Source organism: Astatotilapia calliptera, chromosome 3, assembly GCF_964374335.1.
Source record: "Astatotilapia calliptera chromosome 3, fAstCal68.1, whole genome shotgun sequence".
Lineage (NCBI taxonomy): Eukaryota > Metazoa > Chordata > Actinopteri > Cichliformes > Cichlidae > Astatotilapia > Astatotilapia calliptera.
In genome coordinates, this window is record NC_137424.1 from 84,042,347 (window position 1) to 84,058,230 (window position 15,884).

The following is a 15,884-nucleotide window of genomic DNA, read 5'->3' on the forward strand; positions in this document are numbered from 1 at the left end:
GTCTTTGCAGCTGTACTGCTGCTGCGGGCTGTGTTCCCCTGGCGTATAGCCCGCACTTCGCCAGTTTCGTATGCCAGTCGGACTTCGCTGTGTCTGATACGTCAGCTGGCAAGTGAGTGTTCTCCAGCACGCAGCGCTGGCTCTCTGTCTAGTGTGTTGCCCCTGTGTTGCGGGTCATATGGCCAGCAGGTGCCGGCTCAGTGAGCTGACACCTCTCAACTGTCCGACAGTGTCTCCTCAGGCCCACTCTTGCTGGCCCCTTGTCTACGGAGGGCGCAGAGTGGGTGCTGTGCCCTGGTGACGAGCGTTGGGTTGCTCCTCATTTGGGCCATCAGTGGCCTGAGCCAGTGCTCCAGCCTAGTGCCTGTTCTGTCTGGCATGTTGCCCGCAGTACACGGTTCACACGGCCAGCAGGGCTCCTGTCATTGATTGAGTGGGGCGGCTTCTCGGCTCTGACTGCAAGTTAAGCCGCCGCTGCCGCTGCTGCCGCAGCGGCAGCTGCTGGCTGTGTTCCTCTGGCGTATTGCCCACGCTTTGCCGGTTTATGCGCCAGCTGGACCTCGCTGTGTCTGATACGCCAGCCAGCGAGTGTGTTGTGTTACAGCCTGCAGCACCTGCTGTTCTCGAGTGTCTAGTCCTCGAGTTCACTCTTGCGGCTCCCCTGTCTACAGACGACACTCAGCAGCCGCTTGGCCCTGGGGCAACCTGCTGGTCGCGCCCCAGGGCTTGGCCCTCCTCTCCAGCGGCTGCACTGCAGCTGCCGGCTGTGTTCCCTGGCGTGTTGCCCGCATTCGCCGGCTTGCCCGCCAGTCGGTCCTCGCTGTGTCTGATGCCTCAGCCAGCGAGTGAGTATTCCAGAGCCTGCGGCGCTGGCTCCCTGTCTTGCATTGCCCGCTTCTTGCTGGCACCCAGTATGGTCCCCTCTCAGCGGCTCAATAGGCTACACTTCCTCTCCTCTCTCTGCTCTTGGGATTCAGAAAGCGAGCCTTTATTTCGGCTGAACACAAGAAATAAAGTAACATGGGCTGTGGCGAAAATAAACTGAATACTACACTGGGAACACTACAGCAGAACTATGAACACTATGAACACAGGAGCAAAAGAGGAACTATCACATGTGAACATGACAAGAAACGTGAACATGCCCAGAGCAAAATCATGAAAATCCTAGACCAGACGAGAAAGGGTGGTATGACTATCCGACACTGACTGAATGAAACACAGAGACTAAGTAGATGATTAGGAGAAGTGGAAATGCATGTGGGAGAACAGCTGACACACATGACCCTAATGACAGGACAAGGGAAGTGAAACTAAATAAAATAAACAAAGAACACCAGAGTCTTTCACAATAAAACAGGAAACATGATGAGACAGACCAAATGACACGGGCTTGACAACATGAGACATGGAACACATGAAGGGCAACGGAGACTACAATCCAGGAAAAGAGAAAATGACACGTTCTGGTTTAGGGCCCAGTTGGCTTGGGGATAGAAGCTCCTTTTGAGTCTCTCTGTCCTTGCCCGGATGATGCTGAACCTTCTACCAGATTGCAGAAGTTGGAACAGTTTATTGCCAGGACGGGTCCTTCAGTATCTGAGCTGCTCTAGTCCAGCATCTCCTGGTGTAGGTGTCCTGAAGGGGGGGGAGAGCAATCCTGCAGCAGCGTTCTGCTGTATGGATCACTCTCTGAAGAGCTTTTTGGTCCTTCACACAGCTGTTCCCAAACCAGGATGTGATGTTCTGTGTGGGGATGCTCTCCACAGCGCCTGCATAGAATGTCCTGAGGATCACTGGAGAGACCCTGAACTTCCTCAGTTGTCGGAGGTGGTACAGGCGCCGCCTAGGCTTTTTGGACTGTATCTGAATGTGGGCAGCTAACTGGCGCTAACACACTAGTTCCCACCCATGTAATTGAGCATTGCATGGCACATCCAACATACTGTTTTACTTTAGTCCATGACGCGCTTACCTTCAGGGTCATACGTCACATGAAAACCAAAATAATTCCAAACGCCAGATCTGAATGAGGGTGGGGGAGGTCCATGTTGCAAGGAGAGCTTAACTTCTGTCTCGCTAGCTTGCCCTGCGCTCTTCCTTCTGACGATGCTGTCTGTGTTGAGCGCTCAGTGGATCTGCGCTCGACAGTGCAGCCTAGGTGGAGTAGTCGAACGCAGATTCACTGAGCGCTCAACACAGACAGCATCGTCAGAAGGAAAGTTGATAAAATAAATTACAAATTTTGTATTGTTCGATACATATGCGTACCGAACCGAAAGCACTGTATTGAACGGTTCAATATCGATACGACTATCGTTGCACCCCTAGTAAATAGTACCATATAACTTTGTTGTTTGCAAAACTTGTGCATAATTTTTAGAAATGTACAATTTCTATTTGCATTTCAAGTTATGAAAATGATTCGTTAAACATGTTTGTGGGTTGTACAGTAAAAAATATAACTTTCTTCTACTCGGATTTTGAATTTTTTTGTCTGAATTTAGATCAACTGTGCTAATATAGTATGCCAAAATGAAAAAATAACTCAAATTTCAGATATTTGAGGTTGTGCTGAAAATAATGATACAAACAAGGCAAGAAAAACACATTTTAAAGGTGAAATATAGAGGTAAAAATCAAAAGTAGTCAAAAACGGCCAATTATACCCTGGACCCCAGAGGGTTAAAGAAATAGATTTTGAAAGTAAGAGCTCAAGCACTTCCAGCTGATGAGGATGGTGATGTTTAAAAAATACTCTGTATGTCCCTGTCCTTTGTTCTCTGTCTCTCATTTTTTTATGTGTGAATTGAAAATAGTCACATTAAACTTGAATGGTGCTAGTGATGAAGTGAAAAGAGTTGCTTTTTTAAAGCTTCTGGCCTGTGACATGAATGAGGACCCGCACACACAGCTTGCACGTTACTACACGTTTTATTGTTTGGTGTTTCTTCCAACACTCGGCCGCAGCATTCCAGCTGCCACCCACACACCGCACCTCAGCTCCCGGCACATCCTTTATAGGGGAGATATTGGGTTTATCTAGGCACAAACCCCACTGGAACACAAGCCCAAGCTGCACGACAAAACAAGACCAGACAGAGCTCTTTGTCTTTGTGGCTTGTGAGGGAAGCAAGCCCAGGCCTTCACCTGTCCTCAGCCAACTTCGACTGATTCCTTAGCTACAGCCCTTTTTATTGTCAGCAAGCATCATTCATGAACATGCAATTACAAATACACATGACATTCTTAAGCAGGCACATCTGAACAACATCAGTGTCTGTATTCCGTGTGTGTGGGTATGTGTGTGTGTTTCCAGCTATACCATACATAGACATACGACCTTTCAATGAACTTAAACTGTGTGTATGAGGTATGCAGAAAAGCAGAATTAAGCGTCTCACTAAATTATACGAACAGGAACTTGCAATAGGTCATGTCTCAAACTAACATTTAAAGACCTAGGTACTCAGGTGGACGAACTGCAGGGTTTAGCAGTATCTACAGGAAACCAAGAGCTTTTAGATTCCCTCAAATCCAAAAAGGCTGACCTGCCGACCTGTTGGGCAGGACGGCCAAAGGGGCTTTGGTCAGGTGACGTTTCCTCAGTATCACAGAGATGGAGGCCCCGTCTCACTTCTTCTTTGGACTAGAAAAAAAGAATAGGCAAAGAAAGATTGTTCACTCTCTAATGTCTGGCAGTGGCTCCACAATGTCAGATCCTTCTGAGATCAGCACGTTTGCTGTCAGCTATTATAAGGACCTTTTTAAAGAGCGATTTTTCAGATAATCCCAATTTGTGCAATCGTTTCTTCGAAGGACTTCATCAGGTGGCAGCTGAAGCCAATCGCAAATTGGAGGCTCAGCCAACTTTGCATGAACTTCATACTGCTCTGATGAGTTTTCAGAGTGGTAGAACTCTGGTCGAATTTTACAAATCCTTTGGGTGGGTGATGAATTGCTGGAGTTTATCACGGATAGTCTGCAGAAAGGCTTGCTGCCTCTGAGCTGTATAAGGGTGGTCATTTGTGTCGGGGGTGTCGATCCATGGGGTGGACTAATTTTTCCTGGTGCACTATGTTTTGGGGTTTAAAAGCTAAAGAGACGCAGTGATTAGAGAAAATGCGTCTCAACTGTTCCCATACTCCTGACACATAAGGGATCACTATGGGTTTTCACTTAGGCAGCATGTGACCTTCTCTCTTGGATTGACTGGAGCTTTCTTTAGGTGCCTTCCCAGCTTTGATAAATGTCCAGCTGGGATAACCACATTTACTCAGGGCCTTCTTGATGTGATATTCTTCTGCTTCCCCGGCCACTGTGTCTGTGGGGATGGTGATCGTTGTATGTTGTAGCGTCCTGATGACACCCAGTTTGTGCTCAGGTGGATGATGAGAGTCAAACCTTCAACACGGACCCATATTCATAGGTTTATGGTACACATCAACTTTTAAATGTCACCCATTACTCATGGAAATCCCACAGTCTCAGAAGGCTAACCTGCCACTTTTCATATCCTCCCTGTTGAATTTGATGTGATCAGTAAAGTGTGCTGAGATTTGATGTCAACCCAGGTGTCATCCAGATACCTGAAACAATGTCTTTTAGTTTAAAGTGCTTCAACAAGTCGCAAATAAAGTTTTAATGATCTGTGAAGCTGTGCCCTAAGTTTCCATTGCTATCATGGTGCTTTAATGTCAAACAGGCGACACTGAACTGGTTTTTCAATGTTATCTGATTGTCATATGGTTTAATGTGTGGGAAAAACACGCCTGTTTTCCATTTTAACCACTGTGTGTTGTTACAGGAATCAACTTGAAATTGCGTAACAGATGTTTACTTTCTCCATGGTTCATCCTGTACCACACAGTGATCAACAAAGTGCTGAATAACTGTTAAAGCAACACTAGACCTCACAAGGGATTACTCACACTGTCACCTGGAGCACTTGCTGAAAAATTCTGCACATTGTTGTCATTTTCACTGTAAATAAATGCACTGTTTTCATTCAGAGACTCCAAGCTTTGGGTCCTATATCAGTGTCACTGACACATACAGATTATTGCTGCACGTCCCCTGAGAGGTCAAAAACATTGGCACAGGAAAGTTTTGAAACCCACTGGTTATGTCACCCGTGCATGTGTGTGTCAAGCCTGTGTATGCATTGTTTTCTTCCGTGAAAGTATGAAGTAGACAGTACTGTATCTCTGGACTCTTTAGTGTCAATCACTGTGCTGCTATGTAGGAATACAGAGAACCATAAACTGTGTGTGTTGTCCGTCTGCTAGGCTCAGTTCCCCTCCAGCCGTGCTGGAGAGACCTGTGGTTCAGTTCAGTTCAGTTCAGTTCATTTTTATTTCAAACATATACATTCATTTTCCATACTGCCAGTATAAATATACACAGGAACAAGCGCTGAGCACAAGATCCATAGAGGCTGGGGTCTATCACACCAGGCAAGACCCCAGGTGCAGGCTGTGTAAAGATGCCCCAGAGACAATCCAGCACATAACAGCAGGGTGCAAGATGCTAGCAGGCAAGGCATACATGGAACGCCATAACCAAGTGGCCGGCATAGTGTACAGGAACATCTGTGCCGAGTATAACCTGGAAGTCCCGAGGTCAAAATGGGAGATGCCCCCAAGGGTGGTGGAGAATGACCGAGCTAAGATCCTGTGGGACTTCCAGATACAGACGGACAAAGTGGTGGTGGCTAACCAACCGGACATAGTGGTGGTAGACAAACAGAAGAAGACGGCCGTAGTGATCGATGTAGCGGTTCCGAATGACAGCAACATCAGGAAGAAGGAACACGAGAAGCTGGAGAAATACCAAGGGCTCAGAGAAGAGCTCGAGAGGATGTGGAGGGTGAAGGTAACGGTGGTCCCCGTGGTAATCGGAGCACTAGGTGCGGTGACTCCCAAGCTAGGCGAGTGGCTCCAGCCAACACGTTCTCACTCCCAACTCGTCAAACGTGTGACGCATGGTCAGGCTCCCTCTGCTTCACGTATGGACACGCAGGGTACCCCCTCGCGTCGGGAATTGACGTGAAGGGTCCTCCGATTGAAGAGATTGCCGCGGAAGTGCCTGTTGTCGGTATATTTAGACATTTTCCAAATCACATTGTAGTGACGTATACAGAACACAATAAATTATATAATGTAAACAACTACCTGAAAAACAGGTAGAACGATACTTTTGTATCGTTTATTGCATTTATGGAGGGAGTGATGTATGCTGGGTAATGGCACAGCTAGCTACTGGGTGACTTTATTCACCCGCTTCGGCTGCACTGTAAAACCCAATAAGTTAATTTTACTCAAAACTTTTGGTGAAACTGATTACATAAAATATTTTAAGTAACTAAAACTCAAAGATGAAAGTCAATTAAACACACTTTATTTATTAGCTATAGATAAATATTTTTAAGTACCAATGATAAATGTTTTCATGTTATATCCACATTCTTGGTTTGGTACTCTCTACTTAATATTTTCAGTTTCAAGTACAAGTATAAATCAAGTAAATCTAAGGAATTAATAAATGTTAACCATTTTAAGCTAATTATACTCAAAACTTTAAAATACACCCAAACTCCTGTGGTAGCCAAATTTACTGTGTTTTGAATTGGATATAAAAAAAATAATAATAATAATTTTTAAAAAAAAGTGCTAGAAATAAGCAACTACACTTGTAAAAACATGACAAACAAGACCGACAACTTAAATTATATTTACAAATTTATGGAGGAACATTAACTTGTGAAGACACAATGTCTTAACATTTGCCTTTTTTCAGAGAACCAAAAATACTTGTGTGAAGCAAGGGGATCGAGCTGAGATCCTCTTTCGGTATGACAAATGCAGTACAGTAATAAATGACAAATTAAATTTCCTTGCATGTATGTTCAGTTAAAAAAAAAAATCTCAGGTAATCCCAAAGACAAATTCACCAAATATTATTGGGAATAATTTCAGAAATGTCAAGTGTAGGCACAAGGTGTCATGGTCCTGGGCCATGTGGGCCCAGTATTCTTAGTTTCATGTATTTTTATATTTTGTTCTTTATTTAGGCCATGCTTCCTGGGTTGTTCTGTTACGTTGTTCCTTATGTGTTTTCCCTTCGTGATTCTCACCCCCTGTGTGCCCCTCTGTGTATTTGAGCCCTCGTCTCTCTTTGTGCTATTCTATGTTTTCCCCAGCCCGTTATGTCTGCGTTCTCCTCGTGCTCTCTCTCCTCCTGTTTGAACCTCTGTGTACTTCCTGTTTACTTTGCCCATCTCCCATCAGTGTTACATTCACTCCTGCCGTGTCTTGTTATGATTATCAGTGTCACCTGTGTTCCCCGTGTGCATCCACTTCCCCTGATCATCCCTCATGTGTATTTAGTCTCTGTGTGTCATACAGTCTGTGTCGCGTCGTCTGTGTTCTCACCTCCATGTTTTCACAGTCAGTATTTGCAGTGATCATCATCGTCTGAGTTTTCTTAGTTTGTCACAGTATTAGTTTTCCCAGTTTAGTTATAGTCTAGTCACGCCATCCCTGCTTTGTTTGTACACTTTGTTTTCAGCCATAATAAAGGCTCGCTTTTGTTTTACTCCACTCCTGCATCCTCGCTTGTGTTCGCACCTGGGTCCACCATACACATTCCCGCACGGTCTGCCACCGCAGACCGCGACACAAGGTTACAATATTAGAAATACAGACTTTCACAACATGTGAAATCTGAATACAACAGTATTTAGATGGCATTAACAGTTGAGTATGGCATTTTTGTTAAAAAATAAATAAATAAAAATAAATAAATAAATAAAAAAACCCACAGAAAATCCTGCATTGCCAGGTGGGGAAACTGAATGAAAGTAAATTACAGTGCAGCTAATACACTGGAATATTATTGGGAACCTTTTTAAATATGCCAATACTGTTATTACAAAAACAGCAAAGGGTTATTACTAAACCAATATACACATCTGTACAGTGCAATCATGCTGTCAATAACAGACCAATAAAACCTTAAATAGATAAATTCTTCTTTAGAAACATAAAACAAAGTCTTGTAAAACTCCTTATCACCTTCCCCTTTTATTTTGGATGTTTGGCTTTTAGACAATCGAGTATGAAATGAGAGTAAGCAAATGTCAACATTTTATTGCTTGTATTCTCTTTTTTAAACTTATCCAGACTTGGAAAAATGATAAACTATTTACTTGCTTTAACAGGCACTTGAGGGCTGTGTAGGAACCCTGGACATTATTCTGCTGCCAAAAGATCATTTTTGAAACTCAGCACTTTGGGCTTCAACTTCCCACCCTCCAGACCCATCAACACGTTCTGAATAAAGTCAAATGTGTTGGCCAAACATTTTGGGTAGCTTAGATGCAGGGCATAAGTCAGTCCAAATATTACTAGAAATGCATCAGCCAGGGTGGGGAAATCAATGATCATGTTACCCTCGACCAAAACTGCAATCTTCTCAGGGCAGAAGAATGTTGCATCACTGGAATTGGCTCTGATCAGGAGGAGTCCAAGTGGCACTTCACTAATATCTGGTTCATCAGAATGCATCATCTACAGAAAACAAAATTACTACATGTTAGTGCATTCCTATTTCTCTTAGGCTAGGTTCACACTGCAGGTCTTGATGCTCAATTCCGATTTTTTTGATCAAATCCGATTTTTTTTGTCTGCTTGTTCACACTACAACTAAAATGCGACAGCAAACGCGCTCTAGTGTGAACCCTCAAAGCGGCCCCGCATGCGCAAAAGAAGACGTCACACAAAATGCACTCTGCTTAGACCCAGACCGAACAGTATTGTTTGATTGATGGCCCTTAATATAAAGACTTCGGACTTCACGTTTCCCAATTTTTGCTTTAAGTTATTTTGTTATTTACATAATAATGTAGATAAACTAATAATGATTCTTATTGCTGTTTTAGAGAGGAGCGGTGCTTCAAAGGATAGTTGCAGGTTTCTGTCAGAATCTGCAGTTATACAGTATAAATAAAATGTTGTCTTCTCAACAGTTTCACTGACATTTACACTGGATGGCCAGAAAGCGTCCACGATGTCTTTTCGGGCGCTTCTCCGTAGCTGACAATTGGCGTCTGTCTTGTGTCAGTGACCTAAAAGACGGATTTAATGCGACATGACCATCAAACAGCAGTCGCTTTCTGAAATATCGGATATGTATCGGATTCAGTACCACATACGAAAGTGACCCAGATCGGATTTGAAAATATCGGATTTGTGCCGTTCAAACTGTCATACCGTGATCGGATATGGGTTGCATAGGGTCAAAAAAAAGAAAATATGATGCGCTTTTGCCTGCAGTGTGAACATAGCCTTAGTCTCATCTACACAACTCACTATACAAGTACTGGATTATCCCCATCTTAGAAATCAAGTGTTTGAACAACAAAAAAGCCAAAACACACCAAAAACTTGAGAAAAATGAAAATGACAACTAGTACTCATAAAGCAAAGTCATACCTCTTCATGGCAATAACTACAGAAAGTCAATGGGAGTTCTATTATTAAAAAATAAAAAAATAAATGTACAGTGATGTATGGTTGGGCTAGGAACATTATAGAAGCGTAGGGTCTATACACATTAAGAATATGTGGTGTTTCCCCCATTATGTGACATGGACACTGTTGTAGACAGACCCAAAGGATGGAGATACTTCTCACACTGTCAAAGTGGCATAATGGTTTGTGAAATCTAAACAAGTTTGATACTTGGATACTGTTCAAAAACTTACATCCCACGTTTTGATGAAGGTAGAGGTGTCTTCGTGCAAATAGGCAGGGAGGGCATGAAGCACAACAGCATGTCGGGCATGAATATCAACTTGTTCCTAAATCAGAAGAACATTTTTTTTAAATTATTGGCTTACCTAGTCAAGAATGGCAGTTAAAATGGATCAAATTAAATAAATCTTATTTAAAAAAAAAACCCAAGACAAAACCCCACCTACCTGGAGATCATAGGTTCTGAAGAGCTGAGACAGAACATCAGACAGACTGTCTGATCAGAATGAATCTTTTTTGTGTCAACAACAGATGTCCATCAACAGTATATGCTGTCAGACTTACTGTATCATTTAGCTCCGGCAGCTGATACACCGAAAAACTGTCTGTTAATGTCAGCTCAAACGACCTCAAATGCTCAATGTACCAGCATTCGTAATTCCTGCAAAACAAGGAAATGGAATTGTTTACAAGCAGAAGATATTCAATCCTGCTATTATTAAATTATCTTCTTGTACAATTTTTTCCACAAGAAGATTGTGACACTCCATTGTTCTCATGGTGAATTCACCTTCAGAAACTTCAGTGGTCTGCATCTGATTTGCAGTGCAACAGCAGAATCTGCAAAAATGATGTGCTCTGAAAGACTGGACAAAGCCCGCAAGACCATGAGCAGCTAAATTATCAGCTGCCACAAAGAGCACAGAACCCTTGATGCATTCACCAAGGGTTTCTATGAAGAGGCCCTCCTGCTCCAGAGTTTGCAAATCTTTCAACAAAGGGGAAAGAACATTTTAATAACCATGCTTCTGCAGGTCAGAAACTTTGCACAGCAAAGCTAGTTGTATAACATGTAGGCTTGACCTGTACTGACTTGGTAGATTGGCAAGTAACCAATAAACTGCAGTAAGTTTGTGGATCTTTCTAGCTCTGCCTAAAGGATTGGCTAGCTCAATGTCATCCACATACAAAATCAGTGACAACCTCAGCTCTCTGGCTGCTGACAGAAACTGGTTCTCTTTGAAATATGTCCCATCAGTATAAGACATGTACACCCCAGGTAGTGATTGTTTAGTTTCTTTGATTTTATCAAGAATATCAGTATTTTTGAACATACTCTGGAGCATCTGCAATACTGGGACATATACTACTGTGGGACCACTAGAACCTAGAGAGTATTGGACAGGCATTACTAGAGGGTAATGGCTCCTCACAAAGGTTTTCCTCCGCTTAGCAGTGGATAACTCTGCACCTGCTGTAGCTGCATTAACAAAAACATTTGTGTTCATAACAGCTTCCACCAACTCATTCAGTACGACTTCACTCACTGGCTGATTATGCTGGTGCAGAATGTTGGTAATAGAGTCTCTCACAAGAGGTTTGGACAGTGAGAATATCTGCAACAAGTCGTCAATGATGTTCTGTATTGCTCTCTCTGACACATGAAGAACACTGTACATTTTTAAGAAGGTTGAAGACAAGTTGTTTTTTAACTGATTTTGCAGTTCCTCAGTGTCATGTGTGGACTCAGAAGGATTAGAGGAAGGACTTTGAAGTTCATAGTCATAGTTTGAGGGACCAGCATCCTCATAGTCAACATTACTCTGTAAAGGATGGTTAGCAGTTTCTTTAAGGATAATTTCACACTTAAAGGCTGAAATATCACCATCAGGATGACACCTACTTCTATGGGTATTGAAGGAAGAATACACATTAGTACGGTAGTGACAATTTTTGAAAGGGCAATCCAATGTCTCATGCTGTTTTAGATGTGTCCTTAAGTGACTAAGGACATTTTTATCATTGAATGGTTGGCTACAACCACAAAGAGGGCAAAGAAATACTGCACTTTGATCTCTACTTTGCAAAACTTTCTGAGAATGTATCCATGTTAAATGAATTTTCAAAGCATTCAGTGACTGAAATGTACAGATACAGCAATCATATGGACATGGCAAAGGACTGACTGAGGAAACATTCCTATGATGTAACCGATAGTGCTCAAGCACCTCTATCTGTTTTCCAAAGATAAGATTACAAAGTTTGCACTTGAACGCCATTGTATGATTTTTGTTTTACTTTTTTAAAGTAACTGTGGAAGTGCTATCAGTGTTTTTTCTTATTTTTAGCAATCAACATACCAAAATAGTATCTTTCAACACCAGCAAGGAGTTTCAGCCTTAACCTGAAAAGAGAGAGAAAGAAATAGGTATAATACGTTATTGTCCAGCGCTTTGTCACTTTTTTTTTTTTTTAAACATAATCAGTTATCAAACACTGTATACATACAGGTGGTCTAACAACAACCACTTTTTAAACATTTGCTAATACCATCACATAGATATACAAATTAGACAAAGAGTTACAAACAACATATTAAAACTGGAACAACAAGGAAAATGTAATGCGGGGATCGCTGGTGTGTTTATGGAGCGGACCCAAAAGCAGACGAAGGTGAGACAGAACTGACTCTTCAAAAAAAACAAACAAAAAACAAACAAAAAAAAAATCAAAAACCAAGCTGTTTATTCCAGGGTGATGTCCAAAAACATAAAAGCCAGGCAAAGCGAAACAAGGGTGAAACTAAACTAAAACCTTAACTGCGGAAAACCTAAACTAACATTGAAAACAATAAGAGACAACATGAAACTTAACAGGGACATGCAAGCATAAAAGTGAAAGAAGTCTAAACACGAGCATGAACATGAACCTGAGCAGTAGCAGAAATTCTGTGACTTTGACATGAAGATAAATAGAAACTGAACAGACGAAGACAGAGGACTTAAATACATAGGAAAAGAGGGAAATGGAAACACCTGGGAAACACAGCTGACACAAATGAACCTGAATGCCACAGGGTAAGTACAACAAAACAAACTGAACATGGAACACCAGCAAATATGCTTAATAGTTTAACTAGATTTCATTTGTCAGTGTGGGACTGCTGAGTCACCTGAAGAACTCATTTCATTCATTCTCCACGATGTTGATTTAAAGAAATGTTTCACAGGAACTGATTCCTCCCAAAGGTTGAACTAGTGTGTTTCCATAGATGACCTCTGTATGAATGTACTTCTTAAATGAAGGCAAGTGTTTGTCCTTTTTTGTTCCTCAGGTACAGTACGTGATATCAAGGACAGGCGGTCAACACTGGGGGTAGACAAGAAGCAGACGTACTTCCAAGAGGGAGCTGCAGTGAGGTCAGAGGTCAGAATTTAACAGCTCAGGTTTATATTTTAGAGGTTATAAAAAATCAAAATGTATTTATAAAGAAACCTTTAAATAATAGTCATAATTATGATTATTATAAGAAATATCAAACATTTAAGTGGATTTTCTGTTACACATATCGTGTTAGCCCTGCAATAAACTGGCAGCCTGTCTTTGTCCTGTATCAGCTGGGATAGGCTTCATCCTCCCGCAGCCCTGAATTGGATGCATTGTATTCCAATTATGTAATCTGATCATTTACAAACGCAAGGTATCTAATCAAAATGTAAGTAATGATTATAAAATGTCAGTGTGCCCCAGGGTGGCTGTGGCTACACGGTAGCTGCCATCACCAGTGTGTGAATGTATGCGTGAATGGGAGGATGACTGGATATGTAAAGCGCTTTGGGGTCCTTTGGGGTTCTAAAAGTCTGAGCTGCTTCCAGCTTTATTTGTGATGAGCACAGCAGCTTACAAAACACGTAGCTAGCTTGTACTGCTAAGACATAATAAGCTGAGCTTCATAAGCCAAGATGCAAGAGTTACCAGGTTTACACATTACCTGCAACAGTTTAAGTCATAGATCACTCATGAGGCAGGAAGCTGCTTGTTTCCTTCAAGTTGACTCCAGAAACTAACTGACTGATTTTCTTATTGATGAGGTTCTGCATTTGGAGTAAATTTAACAGACACACACATTTGTGTTTAATATGTTTGTCTTTATTTGATAAAAATCATCACTTTATGTCTTTACAATCATTCATTATAGATTTAAATGAGAGCTCTAACAGCATTACAGTATGTTGTGTCAGCTCATTGAGTTTCCTTTATTCTATTTATGACGTGTTTTTAGTGTCAGTGAATATTTGTCTGCACTAACTGGTTGGTTACAATAAAACAGGCTTTATCGATAATGTTCATCTAATTGATTCATGATGCATCATTCAATAAGCAGACAGCTCTGCAGCTTCAAATCTAATATAATGTTAATGGTTTACAGCAAAGAGTTCATGAGCACACCAAGAAGCACATAGTCATTAATCGTTAATCATTATTAAGCTCCTGTGCTGTAAAATGTGAGAAACATTTAGGTAAATGTGAAGTATTCAATAACTTCACGCTGTTACCCTTATTTTGTCCTACATCTATTTCTAATGAGCTGCAGCTCAGAAATACTGAATATTACAGTATAACACAGAATTCTGTCACTTTTTCGACTATGATTTTAGGAGGCTTAAAGTATGGGTTTTTAAGAGCCTGTTTTCTTGCATCTTTATCTGTCAGATTTGGATCGTCCTTCTGAAGATAATGTATCTCTTCTGTTATGGCTCTCTCAGCCTCTTTTAACATTTCAGAGGTGTAGTAGCTTCCACCATTTCTCTGAACCATGGTGTCGATCTTCTCCAGCAGCTGTTTGACCTGAGAAGGATCCTTGCTTCTGTTGTTAAAAACATGATAACCTCCACCACACTGACTCATGAAGCCACAGAGAGCTTGATTATCACAGATAAATTTTTCTACAGTGATATTATCTGCTTCCAGGTCATCTCCACGGGTGAACAAGGCTATGGTGTAACCTGCTGCCTTTTCTCCAAAAATCTTCTGAATCATTTTCACTGTTTCTTGTTCTTCACTTGTAAATCTGCCAGCTTGAATCACAATCAGGAACACATGAGGACCAGGAGCACAGTACATGATGCAGTTCATGACCTCTCCAACCACTTTCTCTTGATCTTTAGTGTCAAACAGACCTGGAGTATCAACAATAAACAGTGTTTGACCCTCAAAGTCTCCAGAGACCTTCTCACACTCTGATGTCACTGAGCCAGCAGATGATGTAGATTTAAAAGCCGGTCTTCCTAAGATGGTGTTTCCTGCTGCACTCTTCCCAACTCCAGTTTTCCCAACGAGCACCATGTTCAGCTGTTTCTCTGTTTAACAGTTACACATAGTAATTGTACATGTTATTCACATTGATTATGATTTCTACAAAGTAAAGAAAACATTTGAAACATTTCTGATGTACCGTATTTTCACGACCATAAGGCGCACTTAAAAGTCTTAGATTTTCTTCAAAAAGTGCGGCGCGCCCTATAGCGCAGTGTGCCCTGTGTGTTGTAATGAGGACGTAGTAGAGAACACCATGAGAACGCTAAAGGGTGAAGTGTGGCAGAGTTGGAGGAAAGACTCAAGCGGTGGATCATCGAGCAAAGAACGAGCGGGAGAAGCGTTTCGACGGTCACCATTCGGCTAAAAGCAGTTTCACTTTCACTTTTTATGAAACGGTGCCATTTTTCCATCCGGACCAGGACTACGGTAGCGCAGCAACTTCCAGCGGATTATAATGAAAAGCTGGCCATCTTCCGCTCCTACTGCAGCAAACACATCGGCGACAAACACATCCAGCCCAGCCACATCACTAACATGGACGAGGTCCCGCTCACTTTTGACATCCCGGTGAGTCACACTGTGGAGAAGAAGGGGACCAGCACGGTAGCGATACGCACAACGGGGTATGAAAAGTCTTCTTTTACTGTTGTGCTTGGCTGCCATGCTAATGGACAGAAACTTATGGTGATTTTTAAGCGAAAGACTTTGCCTAAAGAGAAGTTTCCAGCAGGAATCATCATTAAGGCAAATGAAAAGGGCTGGATGGATGAGGAAATGATGAAAGACTGGCTGAGGGAGGTGTATGTAAGGAGACCAGGTGGTTTTTTCCACGCATCACCATCGCTGTTGATCTGTGACTCTATGCGTGCCCATCTCACAGCCGATGTGAAAAAACAAGTGAAACAAATGAACTGTGAGCTTGCTGTCATTCCGGGAGGCCTGACAAAGGAACTCCAACTGCTGCACATCGGTGTGAACCGCCCGTTCAAAGTAAGGCTGCGAGCGGCCTGGGAGCGATGGATGACCGAT

General features: G+C 42.1%; 1 long non-coding RNA gene and 1 pseudogene across 1 annotated transcript; one reads left to right on the top strand and one right to left on the bottom strand.

Annotated features, from left to right (window-relative positions):
* Window positions 1-6,749: 6,749 nt before the first annotated feature.
* On the top strand, window positions 6,750-8,585 carry LOC145426029 (uncharacterized). Its single transcript, XR_013906797.1, has 2 exons — window positions 6,750-6,999; window positions 7,684-8,585. It is a non-coding gene; the product is annotated as an uncharacterized LOC145426029 (long non-coding RNA).
* Window positions 8,586-14,147: 5,562 nt separating this feature from the next.
* On the bottom strand, window positions 14,148-14,882 carry LOC145423583 (GTPase IMAP family member 9 pseudogene; annotated as a pseudogene).
* Between the last annotated feature and the right edge of the window lie 1,002 nt (window positions 14,883-15,884).